Source organism: Chiloscyllium punctatum, chromosome 2, assembly GCF_047496795.1.
Source record: "Chiloscyllium punctatum isolate Juve2018m chromosome 2, sChiPun1.3, whole genome shotgun sequence".
Lineage (NCBI taxonomy): Eukaryota > Metazoa > Chordata > Chondrichthyes > Orectolobiformes > Hemiscylliidae > Chiloscyllium > Chiloscyllium punctatum.
In genome coordinates, this window is record NC_092740.1 from 94,428,789 (window position 1) to 94,446,336 (window position 17,548).

Below are 17,548 nucleotides of genomic sequence, written 5' to 3' on the forward strand. Positions count from 1 at the left end.
TGACTTCTGAACAATCTCTGTGCTTATTTATTTCAGATACATTATTGATGTAGGCAAAGCAATATAGCTCAGCTTGCTGAGTGGCATTTAGGGCCATAAGGTCTCAGGTTTGAATTTTTTCACCATTCACCCAACATGTCATCAAAATGAAGACCATGTCATAGGCTTTGGGGTCAGAGACAGGGCACTGCAGCTGCAGTCATGCCTGCCATGCTGTTTAAGTATCTACTGGCAATAAATCAGAGCTACATTTTAGGAGGCATTTCACACCTAACGGAGACCACCCTCCCGAGGTAATTTTTCTCTTCATCAGTTGTGTACGTTAAGTATATCATTTACATCTATTATTTCCCACAGAAATACAAGATTAAGTTCCAAACGACAGGGCTTTTGTGTTTAACTGCTGTTATTATTAAAGACTGTGCTGTTAAAGCATCTGGTACTAATAAAAGCTGACTCTTCAGGTGACCAGCAGTGCAAGGATTACAGCTTACTCTAATTAATCAGGATTTATAGCCAATTATGGGTCAATACATTAATAGTTTGTTCTTTGCCCTTTTTTATGGGCATTTGCTTCCTCAGTTCCCAAAAGAAACATGAAAAGTATTGTGGGAAAAAATAAAAAAGAATGTATATTGTCTCTTAATTTGACTTGAGTTGTGGCAGAAAGGAACAAAAGGTCTGAATGAAAGTTCAGGTAATGATTTCAACACATGACCACTGTCTCCTGGTAATTTTCAGACTTCAAAGACTGAGACAGGCAGTTGTTCAAGATTCCAAGAAGTGGTCTTCATTAGACAAAGCAGGGAAATGTGAAACAGATGATTGATTATTACAGTGCCCTTGAAATGCCTACTACACTGAATGTAAGGAATTCCATATGTTCAGGATCTTTATAACCAGCAGAACAGAATTCTCTCTGCTCCCAGCATAATGTGTATGCCTACAGATTTATTAAAACATAGTCCAAATTATTCAATGCTATTTACAAGCTCAGGATCCATGGACCCCAATTCAAATTTCTGATTGCTGAAGAAAACTAAAGTTAACACTAGCTCAGAAAATTCACAAACTCTCAGCATAAGGGCAATGGTCCAGAAGGGTGATTTATTTTCTCCATGAATTCACAGCAAGCAATGACTAGTATTTAGTGTGTATTTAGTATGAACAACAGTGCAGTACATTTGTAGTGTTATAACATTAAGACTCTTGGTTGAATTTTTCCAACCTCTGATTGACGAGGTCATTGTCGGCAAAGTTGTGAAAACATAGTTACAGTGACAAAATGAGATTTGCACGTTGAGAAAATAATGTCTTCTTTTCTGTTGAATGTTTTAACAGGTTGATGAGACTCTCAGTAGTGAGAGGTGAGAGCCTTTCTGCATGTATTATCTTCTCATTATTATCGACTGTCACTTCATTTATATGCAGGTTACTATTTCCCCTCGTTCTGGAAAACAAATTAGAACCAGTCAAAGAGGTGGACAAAAGTGGCACCATTGATAAAAATAGAAATTGCTGGAAAAGTTCAACAGGTCAGGCAGTATCCTGTGGAGAGAAATCATAGTTAACATTTTGGGTCAAGTGACTCTTCCTTAGAATCCAAGAATGGTGCCATGTTACATCAGCACCATATCCCCTACAGCTTTGGCAGCAGCTTACATGACAAACATGTTCTTCAAATGGTCATGTCTGAAAGTGTACGAGGAGCAGGCCCTAGTCTATGGTTTATGGTCGGTCAGTGGGCTAATCAGTCTTTGGTAGAAAAAGTGGAGAGATGTCACAAGTGAGTGAGTAGGGGCTGCACTGAGGACAGGAAGGTTAAATATTTTGGGGGAATGGTATGGGTGAGAGCCATTGAAGGAACACGTGGTTAGGCCATGAACCTTAGTGCGAGGTTGGTGCAATGACAGAGTTAGTGAGTGTGAAGAACCAGAGAGAAGATGGTGGCACTTACCACTGTGGAGCGCAAAGATTAATTAATTGTGCATTCCTCCAAACTGTGGAAACTACCTTGATCTGACTGCATACTTTCGATCAGGCAGGCAGTATTTGAAATGGTACACAGTTGGATATTAAACATATTACCCATGGCACAAGCACCATTAGGTGAGCAATTTCCACTGCTGCTGAGCACGAGATAACATGAGTATGGTGCTGTCAAGGCAGAGTGCATACTTAATGAAGTGAGCAGTGTGAACATTCATGAGAAAATTTGCTTGGACCCACAGAGGGAAACCCTCCATAGAGCTCCCTGAAATTGATACTTTGCCAAATATTGAGAAAATCCAGACATTCTTTTTGACAGCACACAAAATAAATTACATTTGTAGCTCCTCAGGAACAAACACAAAGGCAAATTGGAACATTTTGGAGTCCATCATGATTCTTAGTCAATTAATAAAAGCCAGTGTGAATAGAATGAGCCTTTTGTTTATGTGTAAAGTAAAAATAAGCAGATGGTGATGGAGAAAGATTTTGCTGCCAACAATGAAATAATGTTCCCTCAGGATGACTGAGAATGCAGTAAGAGAAAAACAATTCATTCAGTGATTCTGTTCGGGATAGCGCAATGGATAAGGATTAGAAAATCTTCAATCTTTCCTGATCTTCCTTGTTATATATTCAGTAAATATTTGATGGCAAGTTCAGGACCCATACAGTCTAGGATATGGGACATCTACATGCATGCATCTTGTACAAGACAATAGGTGTAGCAAGTGATGGGATTGGAGATGATGATTCCTAATGTCAGTTCTTAGAGGGACATACATTATGATTGACACTGCACATTTCTATGGAGACAGGATACGTCAGAAAGCCATTGAATAGAGGTAGGTTCACCTATGTGAAAGATGTATGTATTTATAAAAGATATTTATTTCTTTGGAATTCTTGCACCCAGAAATGTCAAGTTATAAAAACTGAAAATGTTGCAGATTCTGTAAATTAGAGACAAAAATAGAAATTGCTGGAAATGCTCAGCAGGCCTAGCAGCATCTGTGGAGAGAAATCAGAGTTAACGTTTTGGGTCGACTTACCCTTCTTCAGAACTGATGGTAGCCAGGAAAATATCAGTTTCTATGCAGATAGGGTGTGGGGAGGATGTAAGGAGTAAACGATAAGTAGGGATAAAGCCCAAAGAGAGAGAAGAGCAGTCAGACAGACAAAGAAATGGATAACAATCTGGCTAGGAGAGTGAATAGCTGTTAAAGAGGTCTGTTAGTGGCTAACAATGGATGATGTTTAATAGCAAGCTGTGTGTTAGCAGGGCCTGGTTGTGCGGATTGGGGCAAGGACATGAGAGAACTGGAGCCCTAAAGTTATTGAACTCGATATTGAGTCCAGAAGGCTGCACAGTACCCAGGTGGAAAATGAGGTGTTCTCCTAGCTTGTGCTGAGCTTTGGTGGAGTTTTACAGCAAGCCTGAGACAGAGATATTGGCCAGGGACAGGGTGGTGTGTTGAAATATCAGGCAAGTGAAAGTTCAGGGTCATTTTTGAAAACAGAATGCAAGTGTTCTATGAAGTGGCCATCCAGTCTATGCTTCGTTTCCCCAGTGTAGAGGAGACCACATTGTGAGCAGTGAATGCAGTCAACAAGATTCTCTGAAGGAAGTAAATAGACAGGTGTTACACCTTCTGTGGTATAGGGGAAGGTGTTGTGAAGCTGTGGGAAGTGTTGAGAGTGAAGGAAGAGTGGACCAAGGTGTCCCAGAGGGAACAGTCCCTGCAGAAGGCTGACAAGGGAGGAGAGGGAGTTTGTGTCTGGTGATGGCATCTCACTGGACAGTGTGAAAATGGCAGTTAATGATCCTTTGAATGTGGATGCTGGTAGGATGGTAGATAAGGACAAGGGGGACCCCTTCATTGTTGTCGGAAGGAAGAGAGAGGGTGAGGGCCAAAGTGCAGGAGGTGGGTTGGACCCAGCTGAGGGCCTGTCAACAATGGTGTTGGGGAATCCTCAATTGAGGAAGGAAGTGGCCATTTCAGATGCTACCTTGATGAAGTTGACATCATTGGAACAAATGCAACATAGACAGAGGAACTAGGAGAATGGAATAGACCTGTGTCCTGTATAAAAACTGATATTTTCCTCATTACCATCAGTTCGGAGGAAGGGTCACTTAACCTGAAACATTATCTGATTTCTCTCCAAAGATGCTGCCAGACCTGCTGAGCTTTTCCAGAAATTTCTTTTTTGTAAATGTCAAGTTATAATGGACCTTCTGGCCTAGGAGCAAAACTAATTGCTCCTAATGTCATGGATTCCCCCAAACACCATTCGAATGACCACACAGAGAGGAGCAGAGACAGGGCCTGAGCCAGAGATCACCACCTGGCCCAGACCCTGTGTAATGATCAGTACCATTGGCCTGTATGCTTTCTGGGCTACAAGAGGTTATGTTGTAGTATGGTAGAATATGAATATACCCAAATTTCTTTATCTGTAGGTTCCTGAGCTGAGCTTCGTTGTATGGGAAAAGATCAAGTTAAAGGCAAGCAAATCCCATCAGGGAGGAAGACAAAAATTGAAAGAAAGTCACTGTTACCAGTTACAGATAGGCAATGGCAATGATGTGAGAGTAGGTTAGTCTGGTAGGTAGGTAGCACTGCTGAAACATAGCAATGGAAATGAAGAAAAAAGAATACTTTATCAAGTTAAAAAAACAAGCCCCTGCTTTAATCCATTTCTTAGGCACACCCACACAAAAGCATACTTCCAATAGTCATCTCAACTCAAATTCTTTAGTTGAATAGTGTCAGCAGTGGTTGTTTTTGCAACACACAATCAAGTGTTTGAATCCTGTAGTGTGATTATTTTAATGGCAGTTTTGTACTTGTTAATGACAGGTGAGGAGCTGGGAATATTATTCAATGCTTGCCAACAATAAGTATCCACTCAGTTTGCAGCCAACAGTTTTCAGCCTTTGGCTAGGTTTTCATTTTATTTGGCAAACTGGATTAAGCAGAAAAGCTTCCCAGAATAACGTGCTGCTTACAATGAAACTATTGCACCGTCTTGTGTGGTGTCACATTATAGCACAATTAAGGCTGACTGGAATCTATACACATGGCAATTGTTCAAGATTCACAATAATTGCCATTATTTTTCTGCACTTTAGACTAAATACTGAACAGGCCCCGAATGAATCAGTGAATATTGAATACCTTTTGGAGCATCAATTACTGTCAATTATTGGGTGGAGGAAATCTAATTTGAATGAGCTACAGTGGAATTTTCTGATCTTTTTGTGCGTCAAAGTTGGGGGCTCTTGTGGCACAGTGGTAGCGCCAGTGCCCATACCTACTCAGACAGGAAGCTCGAGTTTAAGTCCCACTGACTTCAGAGTGTGTAATAACAGGTTGATTGGAAAATTATCTAGTACATTAAAGTTATGTCAATTAAATTGAATTAGGATCTTTGCTATTTTCCATTTTGATCACAGGTCATGATAAATAGGTGAAGAAAGAACAGGACGGGATCATTTGTGGTAATGGGAAATTACAGGGCCTGGTTGGGAATTTGGTTTTAATTATTTCTGTGGCATGTCAGTGACATTGGCAAGATCAACATTTGTTGCTCATCGTTAATTTCCGTTGAACTGAGTGGCTTGCCTTTCCAGAATGTAGTTAGAATCTTCCACATCATTGTGGGTCTGGTTTGCATAAAATTAAATCAGTAATGAGAAACCAAAACATCTTGTTTTGTTTTGTTACATCATTTAGACCCTTTAACAAAAGTGTTATATCTTGAAAACTGACAAAGTGATGTTAGGAAATGGTACAAATGTTGGCCTTGCCAGTGGCACTCACATTCAATTGCAATCTCAATAATCCCCTGCAATTTCACATTTACCCCACATGATGCCACATTATACTTAAAGAATCATAACTGAGAAACTGAAAGGTGGAGGTTAAACCTCCAAAAACCATTGTGATTAAACCCAATTTGGGAAACAATGTACTCTACCCCAAATATGCTTGAAAACCCTCAAGCTATTATTCAGGTATATCTATGCCTACCTAAAATAGACCTTAGGTCCCCTATGTTCACGAGAAGCAAATCAGTTTTCCTGACAAACAATGAAGAGGTATCTGGATACAAGAATCAAGATGAAAAGGCACAGACATAAAAGTGATGAGGAACATTTGGAATAGGCAAATATAAATAATAACAAAATAAATAATGAAAATGGTAACAATATTTGTGTAGCAGTTTGCTTTTCTATATTAACTGGTCTTATATCTCAGCACTGAAAACTTATATTGTGTCAGTTGGCTCAGTGTTTGCTGAAACCACATTTCAAAAATACTTCCTTGGTGTGATGTTGGGATACACATGAAAGGTGTCAAATAATGCAAATCACATGTTTTAAAGTATATTTTAATGTCTGTCTCTATAATTTTGTTTTTGTTTTCCATCTGTATTTATGGTTGGAATTTCCCAGCATCTGAGCAATGTGGGCAATAGCAAGAAAGTTGGAAGAATACAATGAGAATGAAAAATTAGATTCTCAATGTTGAGGTAAGAAAAATCAAAGTTTCTCCTTGAGGTTTCCATGGTTAGCCAAGAATTTGAAAGTCTGTTAGAATGTGTTAATATCTCATTGCAATCTAATCTCACCTTATTTCTATTCTCTTAGCTACCAGTGAAAAAATAGATGTAGCTGATTACAAACATGAAAGTAGAACAGTTACCTGGAAGCTTCAATTCATCAGTGTCTTCTCCAGGCATCCATGTTGGCCAGTATTCCCCAACATCTCAGGGCAGGTACAGAGAAACTGAGGAGAAACAAAAATGCCAGCAAGCCTTCCACATGAAGAAGATCCCGTCAGGATGTAAAGGTGATACAGGAAGCCCAGATTATATTGTCTTTGATATTATTCCTTCACATGAGTGAAGGGCATTAGTGCCATAGACTGAGGACTTTCTGGGTGACTGTCACAGAACTGTATCATCTGCTTGAGGTCTGAAGTGGTGAGTGGCCATCTATCCTAATGGCTGTCTATGTGACAGCAGCTCTTAATTTTGATGCAACTGGCTGCTTCTAAGGATCCACAGAAGACCTCTGTGGTATTACTCAGTGCAAGACACTCTGGAAGCTGCCATGATGCCTATATCTTTGGTAACTCTCAAGTTCTTGCTTCATTTCAAGGGTTGGATGCCTTGCTGTTGATTGCTAGGAGACAAGGACTACCCTTTGGAACTGTTATTGATGACTCCATTATATAACCCCCTGACGGAGACAAAGTATAGATACAACACAGACCATTCTTCCATCAAAGTCATCTTGGAAAAGATGATAGGCTTCTTCATGATGAGGTTCTAATGCTTGGATTAGTCTGGAGTTGCCTTACAGTCCAGTCCAGACAAAGTGTGCCACATAATCCCAGCATGTTGTGCTGTGCCCAAGTGCAGCAGGCAAAGGAGGGATGTGACGAACACTGAAGGGCTAGGAGAGTGGCAATAATCTTCTGTGAGGAAGGTGAGGGCATTGAATAGGTAGAACAATCGCCATCAACATGATAGAAAAGTGCACCGTCAGGCACAACTAGCCAGGCAGGACTTGGTTGACTCTTGTTTTCAAAAGATCCAAATTGGATAAAGTCATTATCCATTGACTGTCAATTTGTTGTAGGTCAAAAGGCAAGCAGTGCATGTTTAGTTCCAAAAGCAAATGTCTGCAACCCGGATGTTTGTTTATGCATTTTGAGAAATTTATCAATGGCTGACTCTATGGGGTTCTCTGCTGCTTGGAGCTGAGCAGGTCCTTGGTCTCTGACTGTCTCTGAGTGCGAGTGTCCTGGGGCATTTCTACCGTGATCAGCTATGGAGATATGCCAGTGACATGCTCTCCAGATGTGATCCTGAGTCTAATCTAGCAAAAATACCCAACAAGGCGGAAGTACAGGTCGTTCTGCTATAACACGCATTTCATTTTCGATTGACGAACTGGGGACATTGTTTCTAAAGCATGAACTTTTAACACAAGTTGGCTGTAAAGCGATTCCATCACCAACACTTTAAGCACTGTTCCTAAAGTGCAATTTTTCTGTAATGTGGGGTTGCACAAGAATGCAACCATCACATTATAGAAGAACTTCCTATATCTGAGCTGGTGGAATATGCAGGAGACAGTGTTGCTGGTGCTTCCTCTGAGGGATCTGTGGCTTTTTCCCCAGAGGTGGAGGAGGAAATGATGTCTGGAGGAACTGGTTTCTTCATGGCAGTGATTGTGTGGATGCCGCTGGTACCTGCAAGAGACAAGAGGAATAAATTACGAACTAGAAGTTGAAGCTTGAGCATGTTATGAACTTGTTGTCTCGAGGAATTAAGGGCTACGGGGAGAATGCGGGTAAGTGGGGTTGAAATGCCCATCAGCCATGATTGAATGGCGGAGTGGACTCAATGGGCCGAATGGCCTTACTTCCACTCCTATGCCTTATGGTGTTATGGTCTTAACATTCATGGTGGTGGTAATGGGAGAACACCACAGTGGATTGCAATGAATCTATTGAGTTGCTGTGACATGGAGATCTTGGCATTCATTTGAGCAGTTAAGATTCACTTCTGCAAACTCAAGGATTTTCTATTTGTACGGGGTGAGGAGATGAATATCGGCTACCTTGCCTCCCACCCTCTCACCCTTACCATGAGCTGTTTTCTCCTGCTGTAAGACTATGGGACGGGATTGAGTGAGATGAAAGTAGCTGGCCCAGCTGTTAGTGTTGGCTCAGAGGCCGGAAAAGTGGTGAAAGGTCCTAAATGAGTGAGTAGGAAGTGCAGAGAGCAGGAAAGGTTAGTAGTTAGTGAGAGAAGATATTGCATGCAATAGTGTGACCTAGGTCTTGGCTTTGCACTGGACCGGTGGTGCCTGGTACTGTGGTCTCCTTAGATACTCCTGGGGAAAAAAGGATAGCCTTTGTCCCTACCACCCTGTTCCATGTTGACACACTGGGGTGCCAGTTTGGCTCTCTCAAACGTGGTTGTAAACAGCAACATATTGTGAAGGGCATTTCTTGACTTGCAATGTATGTGAAATGGTACACAACAGGAGTTTAAACATAGGCTCTGCGGCTTGCACACCGCAAGGTCCCTGAACTACTGAATACATCTGCCTCTGCTGACCAAAGGATTTTGTGAAAGTAATGCTGAGGAGGCTGAATGTGTAGTTGATGAGATAAGCAGAGGACAATTAGAACTTAGAACATAGAACATTACAGCGCAGTACAGGCCCCTCGGCCCTTGATGTTGTGCCAACCTGTGGAACCAATCTGAAGCCCATCTAAACTACACTATTCCATTTTCATCCAAATGCCTATCCAATGCCTATTTAAATATCCAGAAAGTTGGTGAGTCTGCTACTGTTGCAGGCAGATCGTTCCATGCCCCTATTATTCTCTGAATAAAGAAACTACCTCCGACATCTGTCCTATATCTATCCCCCCTCAATTTAAAGCTATGTCCCCTCATGCTAGCCATCTCCATCTGAGGACTGTCCACTCTATCTAACCTTTTGATTATCTTATATGTCTCAATTAAGTCACCTCTCAACCTTCTCCTCTGTAACGAAAACAGCCTCAAGTCCCTCAGCCTTTCCTCATAAGATCTTCCCTCCATACCAGGCAAGATCCTCGTGAATTTCCTCTGAACCCTTTCCAAAGCTTCCACATCCTTCCTATAATGTGGAGACCAGAACTGTACGCAATACTCCAAGTGCTGCTGCACCAGAGTTTTGTACAGCTGCAAAATGACCTCATGGCTCCGAAACTCAATCCCTCTACCAATAAAAGCTAACATACTGTATGCCTGCTTAACAACCCTAACAATCTGGGTGCCAACTTGCAGGGATTTATGTACATGGGCACCAAGATGTCTCTGCTCATCTACACTACCAAGAATCTTACCATTAGCCCAGTACTCTTTATTCCTGTTGCTCCTTCCAAAGTGAATCACCTCACACTTTCCCACATTAAGTTCCATTTGCCGCCTCCCAACCCAGCTCCTCAGCTTATCTATGTCCCTTTGTAACCTGCAACATCCTTCTGCACTATCCACAACTCCACTGCCATTCACAAATTTAATAACCCATTCTTCTATGCCCTCATCCAGGTAATTTATAAAAATGAAAAACAGCAGTGGACCCAAAGCATATCCTTGTGCTGTACCACTAGTAACTGCACTCCAGAATGAACATTTCCCATCAACCACCACCCTCTGTTTTCTTTCAGTTAGCCAACTTCTGATCCAAACCGCTAAATCACTCTCAATCCCATGCCACCGTCTTTTCTGCAATAGCCTACTGTGGTGAACCTTATCAAATGCCTTACTGAAATTCATATACACCACATCAACCATTTTACCCATTGCTTGAGAAAAGTTGCCAAAAATCATAGACACTCCCCAAAATTGACACTCAGCTAACTTATGGAAACATTCTGCTCTATTGTTCTGTGTAAGTCTATCACAGTTGCTGAAGGTTCCTCTAATCATCCTTTGTCTTGATTTTGGGATGGCTGATAGACAACAAAGCATTTGAGGCCTCATTCTCATTTGAATTTGATTTGAGAGGCAGAATTGGGATCCTCAATAAGTGTCCTAATGTAGCTCCATGTTCTTCAGTCTCAGGAATGGCAGGTGGAAGGGCTGACAGGAGATGCCAGGAGATTGGTACTCAGAGCAGAATAGACACAGATTAGGGACAACACTGCCCAGACATGTAATAAACTTCAGTATTCCTGACCAATGAGATGAAACCCTTCTGAAACTGAACAATTTCTAAATTTTGTTGTGGCTGTTTCCTGATGGAACTGTCATGCCCATGGGTAGTCTGCTTGCATTGCAGATTGGTTAACAGACACCTTCAAATTGCAATCAGGATTCCATCAGCAACATTAGGATGCCAATCTGAACAACAAATAGAACTACTTTATAATTGAGGCATGAGCTATGACAACCCACCAGTAGGCTCTGGGATAAGCTACAACAGGCAATTAATTAGAGTTAATGGAATAGGGCCATTCTATCTTGTTTCCTTTACTTGCTTTCCCTTTGTATTAGATTAGATTACACTACAGCGTGGAAACAGGCCCTTCGGCCCAACAAGTCCACACCGACCCGCCGAAGCGCAACCCATCCATGCCCCTACATTTACCCCTTACCTAACACTACGGGAAATTTGGCATGGCCAATTCACCTAACCAGCACATCTTTGGACTGTGGGAGGAAACCGGAGCACCCGGAGGAAACCCACGCAGACACGGGGAAAACGTGCAAACTCCACACAGTCAGTCGCCTGAGGTGGGAATTGAACCCGGGTCTCAGGCGCTGTGAGGCAGCAGTGCTAACCACTGTGCAACCGTGCCGCCCATCTTCTGGGATGAATTGCTCCAGGGGTTCTCTGCATATTACCATAAATATTCTATCCAGGTGCTGTCAAGCTGAATTAGTATTGTTGAGGCATGCAACTTACTATATGGCTTGCATAGATTCCAGAACATGAGCCTTTCACATCAGGTTCAATGTAAATGTTTATTGGGTTGCTGCTCATATTACCGGCTTTTGTTCAAAACGTGTCATGATCTTCTTTTCAAATGAGGAAACTGCCTGTAATGATCAACTGGGACTCCACAATAGTAGCTCTATTCCAGCATTAAGCTTATGCAGCTGAGAAAACCATTCAATGGATTCTTGCAAAAATAAGGTGAGGAGTCATAGGCATCTCTCTGCATTAGCAAAAGACAATTAGCTATGTGTTGCTTGAGGGTAACCACTCTACAAGGCAAAGAGGCAGGTGTCCATGAACAAACACAGCTTGGTGTGGAGATTGAACCCATGCTGGTGGCTTTATTCTGCATCACACTCCAATCATCTAGTCAAGTGACTGAACTCACTCGTGCAAAAGTTAATCATGTATCATTATAGATCTGCTCGGCAATTCCATCAAAGAACTAAGTTTCTAAAGTGCCTGGAAAGCTGTTCAGGTGCTACGTAGAACAATATTAGGGCTACAAAGTAAGGTGACCACCCACTACTCCTAGATGTTATAGTGTGAGTAGAAAAGGTGGGAGAGGATAGAATCCCTACAGTGTGGAAACAGTTCCTTCAGCCCAACAAGTCTAATGAATAACCCACCCAAACCAATTACTCTACATTTATCCCTAACTAATGTACCTAACCTACACATCCCTGAACACCATGAGCAATTCACCTAACTAGCACATCTTTGGATTGTGGAAGGAAACCCACGCAGACACAGACACAATGTGCAAACTCCACACAAACAATCGCCTGAGGCTGGAATCAAATCCAGGTCCCTGGTGCTGTGAGGCAGCAGTGCTAACCACTGAGCCACCGTGCTGACCATGTAAGATGTCTGCTTTTGGCTTTATCGATAGATCATGTCATGTTATCCAGATATCATCATTTACTCTCTCAAGCCTAGCATTAGCCCTGAGATATCCACCTCTAGCTAGTCGTGATTTGGAGATGCTGGTGTTGGACTGGAGTGCAAAAAGTTAAAAATCACACCACACCAGGTTATAGTCTAACAGGTTTAATTGGAAGCACACTCGCTTTCGGAATGCTGTTCCTTCATCAGGGGGGTTGTGGAGGGCACAATTGTCAGGCACAGAATTTATAGCAAAAGTTTACAGTGTGATGTAACTGAAATTATACATTGAATAATACCTTAATTGTTTGTTGAGGCTTTCATCTGTTAGGATACTATGATAGTTTCACTTCTTTCATGTATAAATCACAAAATCTTTTTTTAAAAAGTTGCATTCTCCGGTTAACTGTAACAATGGGTATTAGCTAGACAATATGTTGAAGGTGTTAGCTCCCTGTGTTCTCTGTCTTTGCCATAATGTTTAGATCGATTGTAAACTAAAAAGTGAGATAACAGAGTTTTACATGAATTCATGCAATTTTTGAATAAAGTACCATGTAACTCTGCAAGTCCAAATTCACCCCACAAATGTGTATGTATATGTATGTGTGTGCATGTGGGTCTTTGTGTGTGTGTGTGTGTGTGTGTGTGTGGGTTGGGGGGTTGTAAGTGAGACAGAGAGTGTATATGTGAGTGTAGAGTGTCTTAAGTCTGTGAGGGGGTGCATGTGTGAGTGTGGGAGTGTGTGTGTGTGTCTGGGGTGCAGGGTTGTGAGTGTCTGTGAGAGAGTGTATATGTGTGTGCGTGAGTGTAGAGTGGTCTAAGTCTCTGAGAGGATGCATGTGTGAGTGTGGGAGTGTGTGTTTCTGTAAGGGTGCATGTGAGTGCCTGCGTGCGTGTCTGTGTACATGTGTGTCTGTATGTGTATAGGAGTGCCTGTGTGTGTATGTAGGAGTGTCTTTGTGTGTGTATATAGTGCAATGGTGGTCACCTGTCCTGTGACATGAACCCAAGGTCCCAGTTGAGGCCCTCCATAGGAGTACGGAACTTAGCAGTCAGCCTCTGCTCAGCCACTTTTCGCTGCTGCCTGTCCTGAAGTCCGCCTTGAAGGATGGTCACCCGAAGGGCACCTGGAAGTACTCAGGGATGCCCTCATAAGAACGAGATACAATGCTCAACTCATCGACCGCCAGTTCTGACATGCCACAGCAAGGAACCGTAATGACCTCCTCAGGAAACAGACACGTGCTGCAACAACAAGGTTCCCTTCGTTGTTCAGTACTTCCCAGGAGCTGAAAAACGACACCATGTTCTTCGTGACCTGCAACACATTATCAATGAAGATGAGCACCTCGCCAAGACCTTCCCCACACCTCCATTGCTTGCCTTTAAACAACCACCAAACCTCAAACAGATCATTGTTCGTAGCAAGCTGACCTGCTTTCAGGACAACTCCATACAACCCTGTCATGGTAGGCGCTGCAAGACGTGTCAGAGTGTGGATATGGATACCGCCATTATACGTGGGGACACCTCCCACCATATACGTGGCAGGTACTCATATGACTCAGGTAAAAACAATGACTGCAGATGCTGGAAACCAGATTCTGGAGTAGATTGGTGCTGGAAAAGCACAGCAGTCCAGGCAGCATCCAAGGAGCAGTAAAATCGACGTTTCGGGCAAAAGCCCTTCATCAGGAATACAGGCAGAGAGCCTGAAGTGTGGAGAGATAAGCTAGAGGAGGGTGGGGGTGGGGAGAAAGTAGCATGGAGTACAATAGGTGAGTGGGGGTGGATGAAGGCAATAGGTCAGGGAGGAGGGTGGGGGAAGGTAGCAAAGAGTACAACGGGTGGATGGGGGTGGGATGAAGGTGATAGGTCAGAGAGGAGGGTGGAGTGGATAGGTGGAAAGGAAGATAGGCAGGTAGGACAGGTCATGGGGACAGTGCTGAGCTGAAAGTAGGGTGAGGTGGGAGAAGGGGAAATGAGGAAACTGGTGAAGTCCACATTGATGCCCTGGGGTTGAAGTGTTCCGTGGCGGAAGATGAGGCGTTCTTCCATCAGGCTTCGGGTGGTGAGGGAGCAGCGGTGAAGGAGGCCCAGGACCTCGATGTCCTCGGCTGAGTGAGATGGGGTGTTGAAATGTTGGGCCACGGGGCGGTGTGGTTGATTGGTGCGGGTGTCCAAGAGATGTTCCCTAAAGCGCTCTGCTAGGAAGCGTCCAATCTCCCCAATGTAGAGGAGACCGCATCGGGAGCAATGGATACAATAAATGATATTAGTGGATGTGCAGGTAAAACTTTGATGGATGTGGAAGGCTCCTTTAGGGCCTTGGATGGAGGTGAGGGAGGAGGTGTAGGCGCAGGTTTTGCAGTTCCTGCGCTGGCAGGGGAAGGTGCCAGGACGGGAGGGTGGGTTATTACGGGCGTGGACCTGACCAGGTAGTCACGGAGGGAATGGTCTTTGCGGAAGGTGGAAAGGGGTGGGGAGGGAAATATATCCCTGGTGGTGGGGTCCATTTGGAGTTGGCGGAAAGGTCGGCGGATGATTTGGTTTATGTGAAGGTTGGTAGGGTGGAAGGTGAGCACTGGGGGGTCTGTCCTTGTTACGGTTGAAGGGGTGGGGTCTGAGGGCAGAGATGAGAGATGTGGACGAGATGCGTTGGAGGGCATCTTTAACCACGTGGGAAGGGAAATTGCGGTCTCTAAAGAAGGAGGCCATCTGGTGTGTTCTGTGGTGGAACTCAGCCAACATTGTCTATCTTATATGTTGCAGGCAAGGATGCCCTAAGGCATGGTACATTGGGGATACCGAGCAAAGGCTACGGCAACGGATGAATGGGCACTGCACAACAATCACCAGACAGGAGTGTTCCCTCTCAGTTGGGGAATACTTCAGCGGTCCAGGACATTCGACCTCGAACCTTCAGGTGACCATCCTCCAAGGTGGACTTCGGGACATGCAGCAGTGAAAAGTGGCTGAGCAGAGGCTGATAGCTAAGTTCCATACCCATAGGGAGGGCCTCAACCGGGACCTTGGGTTCATGTTAGATGACAGGTGACCACCATTGCACACTCCTACATATACACACTCCTACATATACACACTCCTACATATACACACAGGCACTCCTATACACACATACACACGTGTACACAGACACGCACGCAGACACTCACACACATCCTTACAGACATACACACTCCCACACTCACACATGCATCCTCTCAGAGACTTAGACCACTCTACACTCACACACACACAAATACACTCTCTCAAAGATACTCACAATCCTGCACACCCCAGACACACACACACACTCCTACAGACACACACTCATGCACTCACACATGCACCCCCTCGCAGACGTATGACTCTCTCTCTCTCACTCAAAAAACCCCAACCCAGACAGGCAGGCAGACAGACAGACACACCCACACACACACGCACACACACACACACACACACCACACACACAAAGACCCACATGCACACATATACATATATATTATATATATATATATATATACACATTTATGGGGTGAATTTGGACTTGCAGAGTTACATTGCACTTTGCTCAAAAACTGCATGAATTCATGTAAAACTCTGATATCTCACTTTTTAGTTTACAATCAGTCTAAACATTATGGCAAAGACAGAGAACACCGAGAGCTGAAACGTCAATTTCGCTGCTCGTTGGATGCTGCCTGAACTGCTGTGGTCTTCCAGCACCACTAATCCAGTATTTGCTTTCCAGCATCTGCAGTCATTGTTTTTAGCTTCAACATATTGTCTAGCTAACACCCATTGTTACAGTTAACCGGAGAATGCAACTTTTTAAAAAAAGGTTTTGTGATTTACACATGAAAGAAGTGAAACTATCATAGTATCCTAACAGATGAAAGCCTCAACAAACAATCAAGGTATTATTCAATGTATAATTTCAGTTACATCACACTGTAAACTTTTGCTATAAATTCTGTGCCTGACAATTGTGCCCTCCACAACCCCCCTGATGAAGGAGCAGCACTCCGAAAGCGAGTGTGCTTCCAATTAAGCCTTTTGGGCTATAACCTGGTGTAGTGTGATTTTTAACTTCTAGCTAGGATAATAAAATATTCAAAATAATTAAGAGAACCTCACAAATGCCTCTAGTTTCTTTAGAACCCTGAAAAATAAATATTATCCATCTTAAATTATTTGCAGGGTTGAACTCCATCAGTTGGTTTAAGGTATCGAATCCAGTTATATTGATATTGTTAGTTTAATTTGAAGAATTCCCGCACTATTTATTGATGGTTGTTGCATGTATCTTCCCTGGTGAATACTCAGAGAAAGTAATCATTTCCTATATTAATAATCACTATACCTATTATTAGTTCATGGGCATCTATCTATATGTTCACAAGATATCTGATTTCCATTTTATTTTTACAATACTGAAAGAATATTTTACTATTGTGTAATAAATGTAATTACCTTTTTTTCTTGATTTTTCCTTGCCTTCCTACTTAGACGTGTCAATTTTGGCATCTGGAATACAAAAAAAACAAAATGACCCTTTGCAGAGCTGAACCAGCAGTATCCTAATATTGGGGAGATGCGATACAATTCTGCATGGGCGTGGGCAATCTGACAATAGTGAAAACATTTACAGTCCCACAAAAAAGTAATAAAGCAAATTATTTTTTACTGACATTTGTTTGTAATGATCTGTGATGGCCTTTCAAAGGTCCACACATTTTCATCACACTATGTTTAATTCTATTGATCGATTAGTTTAAACTGGATTTACACAAGATCACAGCAGTAGAGAAGACATGTGTCACCTCATTCTCCAGCCAGATTTCATGTTAATGTCTGTACGCAGTGCCTACTTGAAGCCATAAAGTGGACATCTATAGATTCTAATGACCAGGCTGGAATGCATTGCAACTAAAACACTTTCCCTATAGAGATGTAGCTTAACTTCCTCTTCTTTGTTTAGACTGACATTTATTTAATTCAGATTCAGGAAGCCTCCTGCTGCATTTTACATATAAATATTGATTTATCCATTATTGCTAGGTATATCAGGAGAAGGAGATTGTCCATTGAAATGCATTTCCATCCTTTCATGTTTTTGCATCAATTCAATGGAATAAGAAAGTCACA

At 42.7% G+C, this 17,548-nt stretch overlaps 1 long non-coding RNA gene across 2 annotated transcripts in view; it reads right to left on the reverse strand.

The window, feature by feature from the left end:
• Positions 1-794: 794 nt before the first annotated feature.
• Positions 795-17,548, reverse strand: part of LOC140486796 (uncharacterized) — a 106,917-nt gene continuing 90,163 nt past the window's right edge. The window contains exons 2-5 of one of the 2 annotated variants that reach the window (XR_011962637.1): positions 16,874-16,927; positions 13,386-13,715; positions 6,702-8,258; positions 795-1,450 (exon numbers count right to left, since the gene is read on the reverse strand). This is a non-coding gene — a long non-coding RNA (uncharacterized lncRNA). The remainder of the gene's footprint in view (positions 1,451-6,701; positions 8,259-13,385; positions 13,716-16,873; positions 16,928-17,548) is intronic. The other variant, XR_011962636.1, reaches the window with a different exon arrangement.